The sequence below is a fragment of the Rhododendron vialii genome, chromosome 2a (assembly GCF_030253575.1).
Source record: "Rhododendron vialii isolate Sample 1 chromosome 2a, ASM3025357v1".
Classification (NCBI taxonomy): Eukaryota; Viridiplantae; Streptophyta; class Magnoliopsida; order Ericales; family Ericaceae; genus Rhododendron; species Rhododendron vialii.
The window spans coordinates 24,731,796-24,750,115 of record NC_080558.1 but is presented as its reverse complement, the minus strand read 5'-3'; positions in this window follow the sequence as shown (position 1 = coordinate 24,750,115).

Here is an 18,320-nt window from a genome sequence, read left to right as displayed (position 1 = left end):
AATATTCCATTTCAATAAAGGATCCTTGCATATCATAAACAATACCCAAAAAAGTTCTCACCTGTCCAACTTTACAAACAAGTCCCCAAGTCAAAAGATATACAATTTTAGCACTCCGGCCCCAAATAAGCTTAAGTACAATTACGAACAAGTTGTTAAGTTACAAACGGTTTAATCAAAAGGAAATTCTTAAATGAATAGTTACAAACCCATCTTTATCAAAAGAAAGTCGATTACAAAGATGATTAAGTAACTAATGAAGTTAACTTCCAAAAAAAAAAGTCTTTCACTTCCAAGCACACGATACATGCAAGCTATTGTCCAACATTTGAACCTGAAAAGAAAGATTGGGTTGAGCTACACTAGCCTAGTAGGAAAATCTTTACCAATTCTATGTATAAATATGATGATACTTGCAAAAGGATGAAGACGAGAGATTCAGTTCAATCGATGAATAACGATCAATTCACAAGTGTGTCAACATTCAATATGATCATCCAAAGTCATGCCATTATCATGATATGCCAACTAGTTCACAAGACATTGATGACTCTTGTTATCTCGACACAACTCGCTATCATCAATTTCCACTGTCTGTATTTCCACTCATTGCGTTATAGTATAACACCACGAGGGTTACCGTATTACCACCCCTTGCGTTACGGAGAGCCCTAACAACTTGGGTCATTGTATTACCACCACTTGCGTTACGAGACTCTCTATCCCAACTTCCGACACATACAACTACTTTCTTATTCAATATGTAAGGTAAGACTTCCCAACGATCACATTCATATGTGAGACATCATACAACATCCCACCATTGCCACAAATGCACCACAATCAGTCACAAGTAATCCAATAATCAATAAGATGCGTTTAAATGAAGTTTTAAGTGATTCCCTATTTGTTCCTTACTACGGAGAGCCAACGGATCAAGGATAACATCAATTCAACGTAGGAAGTCAATTGAACATGTTTGAGTTAAGTTAGGAAGTGCCCGAAAGGGTTTAGAAGCAATCAGGAGTCAAAATGGTTGAAAAGAAGCAAAACAGCACGAAGCTGTCCAGAGGAGTGGGGGATCGATCCCTCCCTCATCAGGGATTGATCCCTACAGTCACTGGATGAAGGCAAAATAAAGGGGGATCGATCCCTAGGCGATTTCTGTAGTTTTCTGACAACTTTCAAATGAACAAAGGGAGATGATCAAAGCTCGATTCTCACGCCATAACAACATATAAACACATAAAAGAGGTAAAGAAGTCCCTACCTTACTACGATAACAAAGATCCAAGTGATTTGAACAAGCCCAGCCTCTTCGAACCTCAAAGCTCTGCTCCAAGCTTGACCCAAGGATTTTCGAGCTCGAGATCACGGAAGGTCAGAGGGAGGTTGATTCTTGAAGTTCTTGAGAGATGGAGTGAGGTTTTTAGTGAGAGAAGGAGAGAGAGATGGTCGGCTAGAGAGACAGAGGAGAAGTGAGGGAGAGAGAAAAAGGGAGAAATGAAAATGATCCCCTACTACACACCTCCATTATATATACTCATATATCTTTTAATCATACCTACACTCCCTCAAGTTTCCATTCTATCACTTCAATCCCCAATCTCATTAGACACCAAATAAACCACAATTTCCCAATTAGACATTTAATAAATATTTCATGAATTAAGATTTTCCGGGTATCTACATATATACAAAATAAATTTTTTAAAACTCAGACACTCGAAGAACCGGAGCCGAAGGGCCAAGCCCCAACATAGCTCCACCTCTGGCAATGGGACGTGGTGGTGAGGTGGCATGTGATGGTGTTGTGGAGAAAAGGTGGTGATGGTGGAGATGTGCCGGTTGTTGTAGCTAGGGCTTTCAACTAATCGAGCAGCTCGCGAGCTCAGCTCGGCTCGTCAATGCTTGGATCGTTTAGTAAATGAGCTAAGCTTGAACTTGAGTTTTCGGCTTGGTCCAGTAAATGAACTGAGTGGAGCTCGGCCCATTCAAAAAAAACTTGGCTTATTAAGGGAGACTCATCTTGTTAAAGAGGCTCGTTTAGTAAATGGTTAAGATCGACTCGTTAATCAAGCTCAAGTTTTTGTCTCGTTTTCGAGCTTGAGATCAATAAAGCTCAGCTTGTTTACAGCGATAGTTGTAGCGTAGGTGGTGGTAGAAAGATTGAGTGGTGTTGGTTATGATGATGGCAAGTGGCGAAGTCATGATGGTACTGAACAGTGGGGTAATGGTAGCGGTGGAATATGGTGGAGAGTGTCGGTGGACAGTGGTTATAGGGAAGTTGGTGACTGCATGCATGTGGTCGAGAGAATTTGGTGATGGTGGTGTGGTGATGGACAAGTGCCAGTTTTAGCAAAGGTGATAGTGGTGGAAGGGCAGTGACAAGCAATGGTGATAGTGACGATGATTACGAGTGATGGGTGTAGTCGTGTTAGTTGTAGTTGTGGAAGTTGGTGGAGACTGGAGAGATGGTGGTGGATATAGTGGTGGTGGTGGTAGAAATATGGCGGTTGTGCGGTGGTGGAAGTTAGTTGTGGTTGTAGCCTCCCTTTTTTTTGGAGAAACACAAACATAATCCATTAATAATAAAAAAAAAATAGGTACATCCATGCCTGACCATGCATCCAAGTCTATACATACAACCCCACAAAACAAAGTACACCACAATCCGGCAAAACAAAAAAAAAAGACCCAACATAACAAACAAACAAACAAGGCTAACCAAACACCCCACAAATCTCAAAGAAACACCCCAAACAATCCCTCAACGTCGATCACATAACTAACGATACCTACAAATCACACAACTAACGATACTTACAAAACAGATAGGGAACAAGACACGTAAAAATCAACGTAAAACATGTTGTTGAGGGATACAGTAAATGTGAGGGTCTCCACAGCAGTCATCAATAACACTTTTCCCATTTATACTTCCTTTGAGTGGGGTTTTACACAACCTTGCTACTACGTCCACCAACTTTAACAATGTCCATCTTCTTCCTTTTCCAATTGCCAGGATGCTTACCTGATGTAGGGCCACAGACCTCTGGTTGGTATCGCCATAATTCTCTTAGACTTCAAATTTCGAGGCCCTCTAGCAGTGTCATGGAGAGAATCCACAAGACACTCTACTGGACATGAAAAGTGAATCGCATCTTCCATTTGGGGAGGACTAGTGTGATCCGACATTAGTTGTGGTTGTAGCATTAGAAGTTAAGGAGAGATGTACTCTGGCGGTTCTACAAGCACTTGATAAAGGATATAGGCTACATAGTGGTTAATTCGGTTGAACCACTATAAAAATTAATGCGATGAGGTATTGGGCCTTAGCCTAGCCTATTCATATAACGCCCCGAATTTTGGAAACGTTAAATAGACAATTTTCATTGAAAACTAAATAGAGTCTAGCTCAATATTACATCATACTTCTCACAAGAGTACTTTTATTCAACAAAAGGAGGGAAAACTAGGGTTCCTATCTACTGCTCCGCCTGTTCCTCCATCCTAGCCAGCTCCTCGGCTCCGAAAGTCTCCAAGGTGTAGAGTTCTTCCTGTTCATCTACAAAGTCTGACACATTATACCAGCATCGCCACCAGCATAATATGTCAGTGTCACCAAAGGTAACACCATGAGCTACGAAAGCCCAGTAGAACAATCACATACCCGCTAACCCATAACTTACACATAATAGGGCATAGAATCAGTGAGATCCACATAGTACATGCGTATTTAACAAAATAATTAACAATGACACATCCACATTCACTATTCAACTAACGTTGGTGTTCGTGATTTCTGAGTTTCTCCTACGCAATATCTCGTAAATCGTGTCTCCATTTTCCATTTCTCATAAATCAAATCATCATTTCCAAAATCATTTTTACACACCCAACCTCGATTCCGCCGCGTCGGTCTCCCGAGTATCCTCACAATGGTTCCGTCGCGCCGGGTTCCCATTGGCACATAAAACATTGAATTTGGCATTGGCTCCTTTCCACGGATAGCCAATCCACAATTCAAAACCCTCGGTTCCGCCGCTCCGGGTTCCCATTTGGGTTTTTGAAAATCATTAAAACAATTGCATTGGCTCCTCTTCACAGATAACCAAACCATAATACATCCCTCGGTTCCGCTGCTCTGGGTTCCCAAGTATACCACAATGGTTCCGCCGCTCCAAGTTCCCATTGGGTTTTCGAAAAACACACCCACACCACACAATAGGCAAGTCTGGCCACATTGCGATTTCAAAACTACACTTTTTCTAACACACCCTAGGTGTCATGTTTCTACCTTCTCGATTTCTGTGTCTCATTTTCATGCAATGACTCCGCGGTAAGACATTTCACATACGTAATCATAAATAATTCATTGTAATCTTGAAACTAAACTAGCAAGATCATCCAACTCTATATTGCTTAACATGCTCAAATCACAACTCAAAGCGTAATGACACATGTACGGACGCCTTTGGAGTGAAGATCACTTATGCTTTATAACAAGACAAGTAATACAAGCAATTCAAGTATACATGCTCATAACCATCCTAAAGATCAAAATACGAATACTTCCAATCAAACGATAAATTCCTATCTTTCAAAATCCGTTCTTTCCTCATTTTAGGGAAGTTCAAAACAACATGTGTTTTTTCAGAAAATAAGGTCGAGTTATTCACATACTCCCCTTCCTTTTCAAAACTTTAGTAAAACATCTTTCAAGTTCTTATGTATTACAACATATGAGCATCATAATATACCTAGAGTTTAATGGACAAGGAAAATACTACGTATACTTAAAGATAATGAGGACGAAAAAATCTACCATTCATCTTGGCGGTAGGGCAGCTACGGAAAAGGAAGTCGGCTATCGGACGGAGTGACTTCCAACGGTAAGCTTCCGGTAGTTTCGAATGAGAAAGGTTTCTCTCAAAACTAGATCTTGACTATACTACTAAACTTTTGGATCGAGAGGGTGGTCGGGTGGCGGTTTAGTAGCAGCTTAGGATGAGTTTCAAGAAGAATTTCAAGAAAAACTCAAGAACACCAAGAACAAGAAAGAACAAAGTAAGAACTCAAGTATTTCTAGAGAGATAAGTTGAAAAGTTAAAAGGTGTGAATTAAATGGCAAGGATGGGGTGTTATTTATAGCAAAAGTCTTGGCTATTACCCAAGGAATAAAATTTTCCCTAGTAATTATTGTCCAATGGTTAAGATTTTTCTAGAAAAATAATAAGCCAAAAGATACATGTACCCATATATAAATATATTTGTGTACTTAGAAAATCTAGTAAAATACTTTACAAGGTACTATATAATCTTTTAAGATTTTCAAGTATCCAATAAAAAAATATAAGATCAAAATTTCCTAATAAACTAATCTAATAAGCACATGTTCCTATTATATTATTGTATATACACACACACACACAAGTCCAAGTTTTCAAATATAAATGTAGGTACTATTAGGTACCAGATAATCCATCAAGACTTCTGTAGGGAGGTATTCTCGAACAGATACATCTAGTTGCCGAACAGATGGTGTATCAAAACACGTGAAAGATTAAACAGGATTGACCGTCGATCAGTATGTTAAAAGGCGACAAAGCCCAGTAACATAAGAAGACATTGGCGTAAAACTAACTGTTCGGCAGATAGAGACATTCTGATTACATTGAGCCAAGTTACATGTGAAGTAGCTGGTCCAGCCAGATTGTTCGGCAACGAGATAGCCAAACAAAGAAAGAGCTCCAATTAAAGAGTGAGAGCAGAGGGAATACTCGAGAAGATTCCAGAGAAGTCATGTCCCGTAAAGGAATAAGATCCTGAGAATATAGGATCTAGTAAAGATACCCAATGAGAATGGGATGTTTGGCCAGTAATGGAAAAGAATCCTAAAAGGACTCTTTTCTAATAAACTGATAAAGGAAACGAGAATCCTTGATATCCTGGGTTTCCTATACGAGTTAGGAATCCTAGGGCAACAGGGATGCTTGGCCAGCAAGCATACGCAAATCTATAAATATGAGGTAAACCTAGAGGAAAAAGGGACGCAATACATTGCATTATTCAATATTTTCCTACTGATAATTAGGGTTTCTTTAGTACGTGATACTAACTTTGCCATCGAAGGGCCTTTGCCACGAGAGGCAAAGGTGCACTCACCCCATGTCTATTTTGCAGATTAGGGTTCCAACGACAAATTAGGGTTCCGGTGAAAAGGTACGATTAAGCCGTTGCAATCCAAGGTGATCCGAAGCATCAATTGTTTTCATCCCTCTACAATTGGCACCGTCTGTGGGAAACGAACAATTGTTCAGAAAAATAATCATGATGGAAGAAGATCCAGTTACTCCATTTAGTCCGAAGGACCAGTTGGGTGGGGGAAGAGATAAATCCCCACCAGGTGCTCTGAGAAAGCACACTGGTAGACATAACGGAGATAACTCCAGAGAAAAAGGAGACAAAACTACCACTGGCTCCACGAGAAGGAGTAAGTCTCATCGAAGAGGGGAGTCAGTGACCCATTCAAGAAGTATACACAATGATAACGATGTCATCGATAAAAAGAGAAGGGAAATCGAGGAGTATGCTCGTTTGATTAGAAAACGGGAGTACGAGATACAGGAATTACAACGGGTACGAGAGCACCCAGAAGATTCTGGACTTTCTCGGAGAAATTCCCAGAAAGACAGACGGACTGTGGTAGTCCATAAGCAGGCTCATTCGTGAGGAAGAAGGAGCAGGAGTCCTAACAAAGGGCGATACGAAGCTTCTCCACGAAAAAGGAAAAGCAGAAGTAAAAGCCGAACACCGGAGAGAAAGACTTCTTCACGAAAAAGGAGGAGCAGAGATCGAAGTTCCACCCCAAAAGAGGAGGAAACAAGGAAGCATCATCGAGACAGGTACGAGAGGCCTGAAGCTGATTGGGTCAAGGCTACGGCTCATAAATCGAAGGAACTCGAGGATGGGACAGTGACTGCACGAGAAGCAGCACGCAGGGCCCTAAGTAATATTGCAGCCTCCCCCTTTGCAAAGAGGCTACAAGAGGCTAGGTTGCCGAGCAGAGTGAAGCACGGTACATTCGTACTTTACAAGACAAATACGGATCCCGTGGCTCACATACAGCATTATCAACAGGCTATGTTTATGCACGAGGGGGATGATGCCATCTTATGCAAGATGTTCCCCTCTAGTCTTGGCAAAGTGGCTTTGGCTTGGTTTCATAAACTGGCCCCACGATCCATACGAGGATGGAGGCAGTTGGCCAAGGAATTCACTGCTCGGTTCTTGACAAGCAGAAAAGCTCCAAAGACGTTTGAAAGTCTTTCCACCATGAAACAGGAGGAGAACGAGCAAATTAGGGATTATGCAAAGAAGTACTGGGAAACTTTCAACGAGATTGAAAGCTGCAGTGAGGAGTACGCAATTGCCACCTTCAAGACTGGTTTTCCTGTTCGGGGAGAGCTGCGTCGCTCGTTGAATAAACATCCAGTAGCCACGTTGGCCAAACTGATGGAACGGATAGAGCAACACGCCAGAATGGAGGATGACAGACTCCGTGAGGATGGCAGGACTGTTGCCGAGCAGTCGAAGGCACCTGTCAAAAAGATGGATAAGCCAGAGCCCAAAACTTATAGAGAAAGAAGGGAGTATGGGCAGGCTAAGAAAGAGCCGTATAAAGATAAGCAAGCTTCTGATCCCAAATCTTTCTTTTCTATCACTACAGTATGGAAGGAACCAATCTATAGGATTCTTTATCGAATAAAGAATCAGCCATATTTTACATGGCCCCCAAGTCTAGGCGGAGACAAGGACACAAAACGTGCTACGAATCAGCACTGCAGTTACCATAAAGATTGGGGCCATATGACTGAGGATTGTGAGATGTACAAGAGACACCTTGATGATTTGGTCTCTCGGGGCTATCTCAAGGAATTTATCCAGGAGGATCCAAAGGAGAAAGGGAAAGCCATGGAACTGGGTTACGAGCAAAACCCCAAAGGAGTAATCCATATGATACATGGGTTGGCCACACCTTATACAAGAAATGAGGTCAGGTTGTTACAAAGACAAGTCAAGCACGATCAGCATGTTATGCAATTGGGAAACAAGAGAGGGCGAGAGAATAATGTGTGCAATGAAAGCATAGCATTCACAGATGATGACCTGGGAGAAGTCCAAATACCCCACAACGATGCTTTGGTCGTAACCCTACGAGTTGGGGAATATGACATTGAAAGGATTTTAGTGGACTCAGGAAGTTGTACAGAGGTAATGTACTACGATGCATTCAAAAAGCTGGGGCTGGCCCAAACAGACTTAGAGCAATCTACGACACCTCTGATTGGGTTCGGAGCAGGAGCAGTCTAGCCTCTTGGAAAGGTAACACTACCTGTTCGGGCTGGATCAATGGTGTGGAGGATAGATTTTTTAGTAGTCGATGTTCCTTCTTCCTATAACGCGATTATAGGGAGGACATGGTTGCACAAGATGAGAGCAGTCTCTTCGACTTATCACCAGATGGTGAAGTTCCCAGGATCGAATGGGGTTGAGGTACTTAGAGGCAATCAGAAAGTGGCCCAACAATGTTTGATTTCCATCATAAAAAGAGCCCCAAAGGTCCACCACGTCTATACGTTAGAAATACCAGATCAACCAACTATCGAGGATGTTGGAAGAAATCCGACTGAGAAGGTGGTTGAAGGCTTGGAGAAAATTCAGATCAACGAGACTGATCCTGAAAGATATTTCTTAATTGGAGAATCATTACCAGCGGACGAAAAGGCTGAATCAATAAGATTTCTGATGGAATATATTGATATATTTGTGTGGGTACCAGAGGAAATGCCCGGAGTAGATGCAGGTGTGATTTGTCATCATTTAAACATTGATCCTCAGCACAAGCCGATCATTCAGAAAAAATGGAGGGCAGCCGTGCAGCATGTGGATGCAGTAATTGAAGAGGTCGATCGACTACTGGAGGCCAAAGCAATACGTGAAGTCTACTATCCAGAGTGGTTATCCAACACCGTTGTGGTGAAAAAAAAGAACGGGAAGTGGCGTGTCTGCGTAGACTTCACAGACCTAAACAAGGCGTGTCCAAAAGATAGTTTTCCTCTTCCAAGGATTGACCAGTTAGTTGACGCAACTGCTGGTTACGAGCGAATGAGTTTTCTCGATGCATATCGAGGATATCATCAGATTGCTATGTTCGGACCTGATCAAGAGAAGACCTCATTTATCACACCACGAGGGTTGTACTGCTATAGTGTTATGCCGTTTGGGCTAAAGAATGCTGGGGCAACATACCAAAGACTTGCAACCATCATGTTCAAGAAACTCCTTGGAAAGACTATGGAAGTTTACATAGACGATATGGTGGTGAAAAGTCAAGATAAACGGGGGCATATAGCATATTTAAAAGAAGCTTTTGAGATCCTGAGGAAATACAAACTGAAACTCAACGCCTCGAAATGTGCGTTTGGAGTTGGTTCAGGAAAGTTCCTGGGCCATTTGGTGACCATGAGAGGGATCGAGGCTAACCCCGATCAAATTGCAGCCCTACAAAGGCTACAAAGTCCTAAAACCACTAAGGAAGTCCAAAGGTTGACAAGAATGGCTGCAGCACTTAATAGATTCATCAGCAGGTCAAGTGACAAATGCAGACCCTTTTTTCAATTGTTGAAAAAGAGGGAAGGATTTGAATGGGGAGCAGAGTGTGAACAAGCCTTCCAGGACCTGAAGAAGTATCTGGTCGAGCCCCCACTTTTGTCAACCCCACAGCCAGGTGAGTCTTTAATTTTGTACTTAGCTGTTTCCGAGCATGCAGTAAGTGCAGTCCTGTTGAGGGATTTGGGGATCGAACAAATCCCTATTTATTATGTTAGCAAGACGCTACTGGATGCAGAAACGAGATATCTGCCCTTAGAAAAACTTGTCCTGGCACTTAGGACAGCCACAAGGAAACTGCCACACTACTTCCAAAGCCATAGGGTTGTGGTTTACACAGAGTTTCCATTGAAATCACTGCTACGAAAAGCAGACTTCTCGGGAAGGATCTCGACGTGGTCCGTCGAGCTAAGTCAGTACGAACTCGATTATCAGCCACGCACGGCAATCAAAGGCCAAGTTTTGGCAGATTTTGTGGCAGAGTTTTCTCCTACAGTGGCTCCCCTACCTCCTACGAGAAAGGAACAGGTGACTAAGACATCACTCGAGAAGATTCAGTCCTCAGCCGAACAGGATCCTATGGAATGGAAGTTATTCGTTGATGGATCAGCATGTAATACTGGTTTAGGAATTGGGGTTGTCCTTTTTCCTCCTAATGGAGTACTAATTGAACTATCTGTTCGGCTTGGATTTAGTGCATCAAATAATGTGGCTGAGTACGAGGCACTCTTGGCTGGATTAAGGAGTGCAAAGACCCTAAAAGCAGAACGGGTTAGGCTGTACTGTGATTCACAGTTTGTGGTCAATCAACTGTCCGGGGAATATGAAACTCGAAGTGAAAAGATGGTGGCCTACGTACAGGCAGCCAAGGACCTGCTTGATACCTTCGAAAGGGTGTATATTGAACAGATAAGTTCTGGATAGAATGCTCATGCAGATTCATTAGCTTGGTTGGCTGCAGCTGTACCAACTGAGTTCAAAAGGAAGGTGGCAGTAGAATATTTGAATGACCCGAGCATTGAGAGGAGTATAGACTTGGTCTTGGACGTGAACCAAGGACCAAGTTGGATGGACCCAATCATGGAGTTCTTACGAGAGGAGAAACTCCCTTCTGACAAAAAGGAGGCTCATAAGATAAGGATTAAATCTACTAGGTTTTGGCTGTTCCCAGAGGATAAGTTATACAGAAAATCCTTTACAGGACCGTATTTACTATGCGTACATCCTGAGATGGTGCAGAAGTTTCTTCATGAAATCCATGAGAGAACATGTGGGAGCCATGCTGGAGGCAGATCCATTGCCCACCGAGCAATCACCCAAGGCTACTGGTGGCCACACATGCAGGAAGATGCAAAGGTGTATGTGAAGATTTGTGAGAAGTGTCAAAAATTCTCACCAATGATTCGAACACCCGCCGAGGATCTGGTGCCTTTGACGAGTCCCTGGCCGTTTGCTCAATGGGGAATGGACATCGTGGGTCCACTACACAAAGAGCAACTGGGAATCGAAAATTCCTGCTAGTTGCAACAGACTATTTCACTAAGTGGATTGAGGCAGAACCATTGGCCAAAATCACTGAACCTATGATAGAAAGGTTCGTATGGAAAAGCATTATCACTCCCTTTGGGGTCCCTTACTCGTTGGTAACAGACAATGGATCCCAATTTCAGAAGAAATTCAAGGCTTTTTGTGTCCAGTATGGAATACGAAATTATTATTCCACCCTAGCCTACCCTCAGAGTAATGGGCAGGCAGAGGCGTCTAATAAAACTATCCTTGACGGGATCAAGAAAAGGCTGGACAAAGCTAAAGGGAAGTGGCCTGACGAGTTACCATTAGTGCTATGGGCTCACCGAACAACGCCTGGGAGGTCTACGGGAGAGACCCCCTATTCATTGGCCTATGGGACAGAGGCTGTTATACCTCTTGAAGTTGGTCTTCCGACCAATAGGACTGCATTAGTCGAAAGTGGGGGCAATGATAAGGCCCTTGAGCTTGATCTCGCCGAGGAGAGGAGAGAAAGGGCCTTAATCCATCTGGCTTCCTACCAGGAACAGTTGATGAAGAGCTATAATAAGCATGTTCATCCTCGAGAATTTGGTGTGGGGGACCTAGTGTTACGGAAGGTGCTCGGCAATACCAAGGTGGCCAACGAAGGCAAGCTGGGGGCCAATTGGGAAGGCCCGTATCGAGTAACCGAGATTGTAGGCATAGGGGCCTATAAATTGGCAGATTTGGATGGTAATCCAGTTCCAAGGCCTTGGAATGTCCATAATCTACGAAAATTCTTTGTTTAGAAGCGTTAAAATTATGTTTTAGATTGCACTACGTACTTATGTGGGAATTACGAATATAATTTCCTTGTTCTAGTTTTGTTATTTTAGTTGCAAGGGGTACGAATAACGCCCTCTTGAGTTTCACAGATTATCACTTTTAGCAGTATAACTATTGCGTTCTTAGTATTTGTCTTAAGAATACGAATTATGGGCTTGGTTTCCCTCATTCGTATTGGGGAGCAGGGAACGGGCACTTATACATGCAAGCACGTGACACTTAACAAGTATGAAAACACTTGTATGTTTGTTCTTAAGTACGTGAAACTTAACAAACACTTGTATGCTTGTTTTTTAAAGTACGTGAAACTTAACAAGTATGAAAACACTTGTATGTTTGTTCTTAAGTATGTGAAACTTAACAAACACTTGTATGCTTGTTTTTTAAAGTATGTGAAACTTAACAAGTATACAAACACTTGTATGTTTGTTCTTAAGTACGTGAAACTTAACAAACACTTGTATGCTTGTTTTTTAAAGTACGTGAAACTTAACAAGTATACAAACACTTGTATGTTTGTTCTTAAGTACGTGAAACTTAACAAACACTTGTATGCTTGTTTTTTAAGTACTTGAAACTTAAATTCAGTTCAAACAAGTACGAGAAACTTAGAACGTTTTTACGTACGAGAAACTTAACAAGTATGAAACACTTGTATGGATTTTTAAGTATGTGAAACTTAAACAACTATGAACAACCTTGTATGGTTTTTAAGTACGTGAAACTTAAAAGTTATCAAACACAAGTATTTTTTAAGGTACGAGGTACTTAGAAATTCATAAGTACGTGAAACTTAACTGCAGTTCACAAGTACGAGATACTTAGAGCATTTGTTTCTAAGTACCTGAAACAGTACAAGTAATGATGATTCACAAGATTTGCTACGTATTGGAAGCAAACAAATAGGATCAAAGTACAAAATACTTAAGATTAAATTAATTTGCATCCGAACAGATGCAACAAAGAGGGAAGCCGAGCAAAATGGATAGTTATGCCACAAAGGGCCGAATACCTATATTATCAAAAGTATTACCATACTAAGAGAAAGTACTGGTACCACGCAGGGTTGAAATACTATGGTCACGCAGGACCAGCCACATTGTTTGAGTCAACAAACACAAAACATATAAATACTTACCTGCCTTTCAGTCCAGGTTCTGAATTTCTGGGTGAATATCAGTTCCAGCCGAGCTATCAGCCGCAGCAGCAATTTCCTCTGGAACAAAAGTCTCAACGGTCACTTCCCGAACAGATACATGCTCGACAACATCTTGTGACTCCACTTGTATCTCTTCATTAGCATCTGCAAAATCGTCAATCTGCTGATCGACATCATCAGTTGGAGAGCCATCATGCTCTTGAAGGGCTGCTCCTTGGCGGCTTGGAAGATCATTCTCCACCCAGAGGGGGGAATCCTCGGCGACCCCCACCTTCGTTAGACAAGCCTCCCAGCAAGATGCCCAGATTTGGTCTTGAATGGCTGGCATCTGCTCCACATAGCTGGCCGTCGTGGCGTCAAAGCCCTTTTGATAGCCGTCTTCGTATGCAACCTTTTTTGTGTTGTCAATCTCAGCTATAGCTTGGTTAAGACTGTCGTCAATAGTCTCAAGCTTACTTTTAGCTTCAGAAAGATCAGTTTTGGCCTTATCTCTCTCCCTCTCTAATCTCGAGACTGTTCGGAGCAGCCTCGTGTTGTCATTCATCAGCTTGATTCTTTCAGTATCAGCCTCTTGATATTTTTGACCCAATACGACCATTTTTTGGATGAACTGCAGCAATACCAAACGTAAGTTAACATTTCTTAACTATTACAACAAAGATGGGGCTTAAAACAAAAAGTTTCTGTTACCTTGATTCCATTGACGAGACCAGTGGACACAAGCCGATCAGGCGGGGACAAGGACTCTTTCTACAAGTCAACAGGCAGCAATAGGCCCTGAGCCAAGGCCAGTGCAGTATCCGAGGAGCTAGCACTATCCCCAATGTTTATGAGTCGATCCCCCCTCATGAGTTGAGGGGCCCAGACATCCGGATGAACTTGGATGCTCGGCACCGGGGTTTCCAGTGGAGCTGAAGTAATTGGACCTTCAGCATCTCCGGCTTCTTCGCTCCTGGGACGTTTGTCCCGATGAGCGTTAACAGCCTCAAGGGAACTATCTTGTTCCCGAGGAGAAGATGATGATCGTGCAGATCCCCCCCTATTGCGACGTGATCGGGGGGGGGCGCCAATTGAAGCCACCCTGCTGGCACCACCACGTCCCCGTGTGGAGACAGTGATAAGAGTGCTAAGATCAACTGGTTGACGAGTCATCGTACCTGGTGTTGAGGGAGATCGTGAGTAGCCGGAGGAGGATGACTGACTGGTAATGCAAAGAGGAACGAGTTGTTGTTCGGAGACGACTAGCCTGCGTTCAGATCTTCTGAGTACCACACGTGTTTGAGGAATGCCTTCAGGGATAGCAACTTCACCCAGCTGCCCGGCAAGGGTAACACCAGCTTGCAGTCTTGAATTACATGGTTGGGGAGCAGTGGAGGTAGAAGCAGTACTGGTGCTTGGTTGAGCAAGCCTTCTGTCGATGACCCCTCTGTACGAAGGGTCGTATCCCAACAGCACGTTAGCGTTCCGACCCCGACCTGCTGTTCGGGTACCAGGTTCGCTTGTGTATTTCAAAATCCTGTTGATATCCTCTGTTCGGACGTTGCTCGGTACACGTCTAGGACGCCTGTTAGCGTTTTCAGCTGCAAGATCGAACATGAAAAACCAAAATTAGAACACATAGAAAAGCTACGAGAAAGCAGTAAACGAAGAATTGCAAAAGTTAAAAGCAAGGGCATACGTGGATAGCCCCATATGCGGGGGCAATGGAGCCCCACCACTTGGCCATCTTCCCCTAAAGGCTCGAATGCTCAGTTACATAGAGGAAGTCGATCTCGTGATCACGAGCAGAATCTGGCAGATTAAGTACGAGGCGTTTGTCTGCCCTCCTAACCTTGAAATAGTAAGTATTGTACTCGGGGTTTAGTACTATACTATACCACCATTGGATATCCCAGATTCCTAATTGGGTCCCTAAAATCCCATTTAGGGCTATAATCCCCATTATCAGCCTGAAAACATTGGTTGAAACTTGCATGGGAGTAAGACGATACCAGTTCAGAATCTGGCGGAGTAATGGATGTAGGGGGAAACGGACTCCGCCCTCAACGATAGCTACAATTGGGATACACATCCTATCCCAAGAGCCAGCATCTCTATCCGCTCCTAATGGGGCAAGTTCAAGTCCTACATTTTCAGGAATGTTATATTTTGCTCTAAATGCCGCCATGGCAGCAGGGGTGTCACAGAGTTTCCTAAATTTGTTGGGCTTGGGATCATGAGCATCCGCCATGAGTATACTCAAAGAAAAAGAAACACTGGAAATGGGTACGAATCGAAACCCTAGAAGTGATCCAAAATCTGAGAAACGAGATCTCAGATGGAAACAAATGGAATAGGAGAGAAATCTTAATGGGAAACCTAAACAGAAGAAATAGAGATCTTACGAGTTTAATGAAAAGGTCCCTGTGACACGAGCAAGTTGCAGGCGGCGGCTATGGCGGTAGAAAGGGAGTTTTTTCTCGCCTGACTTTTGAGGAAGATGAAGACGGGACACAGTGTTTTGGATAAAAAATTCCAAAGAAAATCCCTCTTTGGGATTTAAATGAAAAAGACGGAGACGAAACGTCTCGTCTCACGCCGTTACAAGTTAAAGTAACGGAAAGCAAATACCGTTCTGACGCCGTTTCATAGAACGTCAGTTTGAAATTAATGATAGGCATACGAAACGTGCCACGTGGAGTTTATACCTCGAAATGGTATAAAGACAAAGGCGCCAAAGAGCATCAATAAGTATTAAAAACTATGACTGCTCGGTATCAGAGGAAGTTCAGGTCTAAACGTTTGTCTCTAAAAGCTTCACCCATTACCCCCGAACAGTGGAAAATAGGTAAAGCTGGGGAGCAATTGTAGGAAGGTATTCCCGAACAGATACATCTAGTTGCCGAACAGATGGTGTATCAAAACACGTGAAAGATTGAACAAGATTGACCGCCGATCAGTATGTTGAAAGGCGACAAAGCCCAGTAACATAAGTAGACATTGGCGTAAAACTAACTGTTCGGCAGATAGAGACATTCTGATTACATTGAGCCAAGTTACATGTGAAGTAACTGGTCCAGCCAGATTGTTCGGCAACGAGATAGCCGAACAAAGAAAGAGCTCCAATTAAAGAGTGAGAGCAGAGGGAATACTCGAGAAGATTCCAAAGAAGTCATGTCCCGTAAAGGAATAAGATCCTGAGAATATAGGATCTAGTAAAGATACCCAATGAGAATGGGATGTTCGGCCAGTAATGGAAAAGAACCCTAAAAGGACTCTTTTCTAATAAACTGATAAATGAAACGAGAACCTTGATATCCTGGGTTTCCTATACGAGTTAGGACTCCTAGGGCAACAGGGATGCTTGGCCAGCAAGCATACGCAAATCTATAAATATGAGGTAAACCTAGAGGAAAAAGGGACGCAGTACATTGCATTATTCGATATTTTCCTACTGATAATTAGGGTTTCTTTAGTACGTGATACTAACTTTGCCATCGGAGGGCCTTTGCCACGAGAGGCAAAGGTGCACTCACCCCATGTCTATTTTGCAGATTAGGGTTCCGACGACAAATTAGGGTTCCGGTGAAAAGGTACGATTAAGCCGTTGCAATCCAAGGTGATCCGAAGCATCAATTGTTTTCATCCCCCTACAATTTCCAAGTATCAAATAAAATTATGGCCAAGATTTTCTTATTAGAATAATTCAAGAAGTACTAGTACTTATATATTTATTAGTGTACTTAGAAATCTAGGAAATTAGATATTAACATATCTTTAATGCATATAAACACATGGGAAAATCTAGGAAGTGATTTATTTAATAAATCTTAGTACTAGTTAGTAAGACTAACTTATTGTCCAATGGACAATATTTTCTCTTGCATTTTTTGACCAATGAATAAAAGGAATAATGTAGTATATACTTGAATAATATATAAAATAACCAAATGTCCTTTAGACATGTGTATATAAGTTTATATACAACTATATATGAGTACTTTATCAAATCTAGCACAAAATATCTTTGATAGAAAATCTAAGTTTCCTATTGTCCAATAGATAACAAGTTTCCCTAACTTTTATTGTCCAACCGGTAAAGGTTCATCTATGGTTAGGAGATTGTAACTAGATGAATTGGTAATTTGGTTCTTTCAACTAATCGGTTAAAAACTAATTCTACTTGCCACGTAGGATTTCTAGTTAAGAAATATAATTTAAGATTTTATTTTATACACTAAGAAAATATACAAGTGTTTCTACAAGTACACTTGTCTTTAGAAAATGACTAGATTGTTCGGTGCAAAGAAATATAATTTTATAAGTCTCAAATCTAGTTATGACGGATTATTAAAGTTAAAAAAGAATTTTAAAGGAAATCCAAATAATTAAAAATAAAATTTAAATATTTAACGAAATTTTTATTTACCAAAAATCAGGGTCGTTACAATTCAAAAGCCACTACCCTCTGCAATTCTGTTTGATTACAGATTTCAAGCGTGATTTTTGGGAAAATGACGGCCAATGATGTGTTTTGATAATTAATACTCGTCAAAAACATTTTCAGCATTAACAAATGTGCTCAGCATGTCCTTGACGGGTATTAATTATCAAAATACGTAATGGGCCGTCTTTTGCTCGTGATTTTTCTCTCAAGATGTAATACAACATTGTCAAAATTTGTTCCGTTGATTACAAAAATGTTAGGCTTACAACAAAATCCTACAACATCCTTACACGTCAACACTGGACCCACCACATTCTTTGTGTGTGACACTTGAACTTCCATCATCACTTGGGCACGTGTAAGGATGTTGTAACTGTGTTGTAGATTTTTATTGTAAGCCTAGTATTACTCGATTAATTATGGATTGAGCTTTAGTTTTTCACATTATTTTAAGAACAAATATTATTTTGCAGAGTAGCGGAAGCATGATGAAACAATGTCGGTTGTCAAAATCATTCACATAATTAAAAAAAAGGTTAGTGATTTTCACAATCTCCTTTTTTTATAAATGCACGTATTTCTTTATTTTAATAAAACTTTTAATTTTTTCACTAAAAGAAAATAATTCTAAAAATGCATTATGCCAGAATAAATTCTCAAAACTACTGATATAAGGAGCCACAATCTGAAAAAATAGCACCAAACTAATTTTGAATTCTCGTTCTG